This window comes from Haliotis rufescens, unplaced genomic scaffold (assembly GCF_023055435.1).
Source record: "Haliotis rufescens isolate VD_foot unplaced genomic scaffold, xgHalRufe1.0.p SCAF_49, whole genome shotgun sequence".
NCBI lineage: Eukaryota > Metazoa > Mollusca > Gastropoda > Lepetellida > Haliotidae > Haliotis > Haliotis rufescens.
In genome coordinates, this window is record NW_025964212.1 from 2052422 (window position 1) to 2058543 (window position 6122).

The window sequence follows — 6122 nt, forward strand, 5'->3', positions numbered from 1 at the left end:
TGGTCCAGACTCGATTATTTAGACCGCCCCCATATAGCTGGAATATTGCTGAGTGCGGCATTAAACAACAAACAAACAAAACAAACAAACACAAAAACCACCTCTGATTGAAACAGCTGGTTTGACGGCGTTAAACAACAAACCAACCAAACTAAGGTAACACAACTAGTGCTTTAGTGTGGGGCGGAGCCTAAGCCTTTGATATTCTCAGAAATCAAGCTGTCAAACATGGTCATCCAATTGCAACCTCCTACTCGACGCGACCAATGTTGCTCAACTTCGCTTGATTTGTGACCACGTGCCACCACATGTATCTGGGATTCAAAGCCACATTCATAGGATTCTACCCAAGCTTCTTCGTTACAATACACTCTCAGTAACATCGCTGCCTTCAGTCATTAGTGACCAACTCGTGTTATTCCGGGACAAGCCGAATAGCGTGACCAACTCGTGTTATTCCGGGACAAGCCGAAGAGTGACTCGTACCACTCTCGCGGCAATTTTTGAGACTGGGTTCCTTCTAAGCGCAAATGGGCATAGTTAAAAGAATTGTCAACTCGTTGCGTAATGATTCACTAATATTTCCCCAATGTCATACGTATTCCAGATGTTATTTAAAACACATCTCGACTTACGGTATTAATACAGTATGACTAAACATATTTAACTGTATCAAGGGTATATGTTTAGATGCAAGACATTTGTAAAATCAAAAATTATTCCCGAGGGATTCTTTGATCGAAGTACCTGATGTCGTACGCGCATTCTGATTGGTTTGTCGTATTTTCGCACATAACATTCGTCGATAGGGGGGTGAGTCTGTTTGCAGGTTACGGAAAGGGGCGAGTGGTGACGAATGTGTCTTCAGTATTGGCGCGGCCATTACAAGAATCTTGAAATTTGCCCTCTAACCCCAAATGTAGTAACGTTTTCACTTTTGTTTATGTCTTTAGGAATGCCATCATTGTGAATTTTAAAAACGTTTCCGACAGACCAGATTTGGTTAGAGAATGCAGACGAACGGAAAATCGCCCAACTTCCCCTCACATTCTTACTATATTAATTACATGATAGTTAAAATGAAACTGAAATTCAGATTGACAAACATTTAAATAATTTAGCGCTGGTAAGTGAATTCGGCGTGACGGCAGTCATCACTTGTTTGTAAACATAACGGTCAGTCGGTTGCGAGTTCAACTCCAAGCATGGCACAGCAGGGAGCTTTGACTGGTGGCAGCGATTGTATAGAGAGCTCCGCGAAGAGTATATCGCTATGGGGTAGCTGTGATTCTACCGCATAATCGTGACGCACCTCTGCACTGTAAATTGCACATTCGTGACAAACTCGTGTATTTCCGGGACAAACCGATTAGCGACTCGTGTCCCTCTTGTGGCCAATTTAGCGACTGCGTTTCGTCTAAGCGCAAACGGGCATAGCTAAAAGAATGGTCAACTCGTTGCGCAATGACTCATATATACTTCCCCCATATATCATATATATTCCTGGTGCTATTGAAAACACATCGGGACTTACTGTATTATACAGCATGATTGAACACATTTAACTGTAACTTGGGTATATTTTTAAATGCAAGACATATGTAAAATAAAATAAAAATATTCCTGATAGATTCTTTGACCGAAGTACTTGAAGTCATTCGCGCCTGCTGATTGGTTTGTCGTATTTACGCACATAACATTCATCGATAGGGGACATTCGTGATCATCTTGTGTTATTCCGGGACAAGCCGAATAGCGACTCGTACCTCTCTTGCGGCCATTCTTTGCGACTGGGTTCCGTCTTAGCGCAAACGGGCATCTCTAAAAGAATTGTCAACTCGTTGCGTAATGATTCACGCATATTTCCCCCATATCATAGATATTCCCGATGCTATTGAAAAGTTTAACACATTGGGACTTACATTATTACACAGTATAGTTGAACACATTTAAATGTATCTTGGGTATATTTTTAAATGCAAGACATGTAAAATACAAAAAGTATTCCTGAGGGATTCTTTGACCTAAGTTATTGAAGTCATGTCGCATTTTAGCACTTAACATTCATCGATAGGGGGACGAGTCTTCTTGGTTACGGAAAGGGGTGAGTGGTGACGAATAAAAAATAAATTGAAGTGTCTTAGATTACCGAGACTACCGTACCACTGAAATACATCCGTAATAATTTCTATTACAACAGTACGGGGGCGGTCGGGTAGCCTAGTGGTTAAAGCGTTCGCTCGTCACGCCGAAGACCCGGGTTCGATTCCCGACATGGGTACTATGTGTGAAGCCCATTTCCGGTGTCCCCCGCCGTGATATTGCTGGAAGATTGCTAAAAGCGGCGTAAAACAATACTCACTCACTACAACAGTACGTGTATCTGGGCTATGACCTTTCACAGTCACGATACGATGAAGAATTAGAATCGTATCTTGACAGGGAATACCTTCTTATAGGGGGGTAGTATGTGTGCACTCGATTCAAGCAATATTCCACGGACATAATCCCTAGTCTTTGATGTGAACACTGCAACCACCGCCCGCCTTTTTTCTGTGGAAACAAGATCATATTGTCTGCATAGTTCGGACAGATTGGCTCAGTAAGTGTGTGTCGCATCAGATAGCATGGGATGTGGCTCACAATATCAATCACTGGTGTGTCTGGTTCAGACTTGACCACAGCCACAGTGAAGTACCTTAATTTGAATATTGCTGACTACTGCTTTAAATAGTTGAGGTGAGGTAAAATGGGGTTAACGTCGTTTATTGCGCTGATATAGCGACGTGTATGGTGCATACACGTGTGACCCGTGAAGATACGGGGTAGAATAGATCTTCAGCAACCCATGCTTGCCGTAAGAGGCGACTAACGGGATCGGGTGGTCAGGCTCGCTGACTTTGTTGATACATGTCATCGGTCCCAATTGCATGGATCAATGCTCATGATATTAATCACTGGATTGTCTGGTCCAGACTCGATTATTTACAGACCGCCGTCATATAGCTGGAATATTGCTGAGTGCGGCTTTAAACAACAAACAAACAAACAAACATTAAGCATACACGTGTGGTACGGTTTTTGTGGCAGCTTGTACTAGTCTGGACTAATGGCTAACCCATGGTGATACCATACCGCAGTTTAACATGGATACCTCACTCGGAACAGGAAATTGACTCTGCGCCAACCAGTCCTTGTTTTATTTCCTTAATGTCAAGCGTCAGGCAGCGTTTGTATGAGTTGAGGGGTTGAATCACCATGCAACCTTCTGTTCTATGGGCAGGTGAGGTGAGGTGAAACGGGGTTTAACGTCGCGTCCAAGATTATTGCACTTATATAGCGACGTGCATGCACGCGTATGTGTGTGTGGCTGCTTGTACTAGTCCGGACTGATGCCGATTTATAGTGCTAGCCCACTAAGATACCATGCCGCAGTTTAACATGAATACCCCACTCAGACACAGTATACTGACTCCGAGCCGACCAGTCCTTGTTTTAGCCCCTTAATGCCGAGCGCCAGACAGGGTAACAAAAAGTACTAACTTTTAACGTCTTTTGATATGACGCGGCTGGTGATCAAACCCCGGACCTTCCGCTCTCCGGGCGGACGCTCTACCATTAGACCACGGAGGCGGTCGTTCTATGGGCAGACTCCGGTAGACAAAGAAGGCAGGATTTTAAACAACAAACAAGGAAAGAATTTTAAGTATGAGAATATTATTATTTTGTTTCATAGTGTGTGCAATTATGAAATATATACTACTCAATACAAGTCAAAGAATACACGCAATTTGAAGGTTGTATGTTGCAATACCCACCCACAGATTAACTTTATTAATATAAAAAATCGGGTGGTCTTTGGTTCTTTGGTTGGTTTGTTATATAACGCCGCACTCAGCAATATTCCAGCTGTATGCCGGCGGTCTGTAAATAATCGAGTCTGGACCAAACAATCCAGTGACTGATAGATATCATGAGCAATTGGGATCGATGACATGCATCAACCAAGTCAGCGAGCCTGACCACCCGATCCCGTTAGTCACCTTTTACGACAAGCATAGTCGCCTTTTACAGCAAGCATGGTTGTTGAAGACCTTTTCAACCCCGGATCTTCACGGGTCAGCAAGCCTGACCACCCGATCCCGTTAGTCGCCCCCTACGACAGGCATAGTCGCCTTTTACGGCAAGCATGGGTTGCTGAAGACCTATTCTACCCCGGATCTTCACGGGTCCTTTGGAGTAGTATACATGTATTATGAATGAACATTTTTAACTTGGTTTGTCCTGGCAATGGTTGAAATACACTCTGTGTACTCCGAATGAAAACAGTAAAGAGCAAACCAAATTATATGGATCTAATCTGAATTTTCTTTTACAAAAACAATTCATTCCAGAATACTTTAAAAAATCATTTTGCCTCAAGTCTTATACACAAAATAATTGTTCACTGGATATGTCCTGAAAAAGAATATGAGTTAAAAATAATTATTGTATTTCACAATACATATGTCTACAAATATGTAATATGTAAAAACAAAAAAAACGTATTTCACTATGTTCATTCGGTTTTATTAATAAAAAATATGATGAAAATGAAACCCACACAGAAAGAGTATTAAACATACGGTCATCACGTACAAGTTCATTGAGAGTTGCACAAACATGTACATGTATATAGGACGTATTGCTTAACTTGCAACAAAACACCAGCCCCATGATGGGTGTAAACGACATAATACAAGTGCATAACAGTTACTTGGACTAAAGCCAAGGAAATTATTTGAAGCAACGTTGCGTAAATCCTTCCAAAAATGTTAACTGTGTGCTTATCAATTCAGGTCTGCACCAAAAAACTTGTATTTGCATCTCAAGCAAAAGGTTAATATTGTATCCAACAGATTAATTGCAGTGCGGCCAATAAATAGAGAATATTTGTCTCCAGAGTTTGAAATGTTTTGTATTGGGGTGCCAGTAATGTAACTGTAATGGCACAGTTAATACATTCAAACTTTCAAATTTTCAAACAAACTTTGTAATGATGGATATTATGCAAACTTCACAAATTTAATGAGGACATACATGTAAAAATGATCATACCAAAAGGCTTAATACACAGAATGATTCGCGGATCTTAGGATATCATACATCTCCATGAAAGGAAGGAGCAACTTTCAAATTACAGCTGCTTATTATCAGGCTGATGATGAGATGATGTTGGTTTGTTGTTTGGTTGTTTGTTGTTTTACGCCACACTCAGCAATATTCCAGCTATATGACGGCGGTCTGTAAATAATCAAGTCTGGATCAGACACTCGATGGATTGACATCATGAGCATCGATCCACGCAATTGGGATACGATGGCATGCATCAACCAAGTCAACGAGCCTAACCACCCGATCCCGTTAGTCACCTCTTACGACAAGCATAGTCGCCTTTTATGACGAGCATGGGTTGCTGAAGACCTATTCTACCCCGTACCTTCACACGTCAGGTGAGATGATGTACTGCCATGACATTGAAGGAGGATCTAATTGATTGGTTAATTTGGCTAAATTTGAAGTGGTTAACAAGGTCAATGAGGGATAATCACTTCTGACTGCATCATTGCACTGAATATGTGCACAGGAAAAATAGTGTGTTTTATAAAACACATTTCAGTCAAAGTATAATGGATCAATTGTGAGGTGGTTCCTTGTTGAATAACTGCTAAATGTTTAGTCTTTGAAAGGCATTTAGAAGTGATACAAATAAGAAAGAGAATTGTGGATGTTAACTTCGTTATTATGAGGAACACAATTTTCAGATTATACACTTAGTCCTTCATCCGAAAAATTGTGTTCCCTATAATAGGTGAGGTGAAATTGGGTTTAACGTCGCGTCCAAGATTATTTCACTTATATAGCGACGTGCATGCACGCGTATGTGTGTGTGTGGCTGCTTGTACTAGTCCGGACTGATGCCGATTTATAGTGCTAGCTCACTGAGATACCATGCCGCAGTTTAACATGAATACCCCACTCAGACACAGTATACTGACTCCGAGCCGACCAGTCCTTGTTTTAGCCCCTTAATGCCGAGCGCCAGACAGGGTAACAACAAGTACAATCTTTTAACGTCTTTT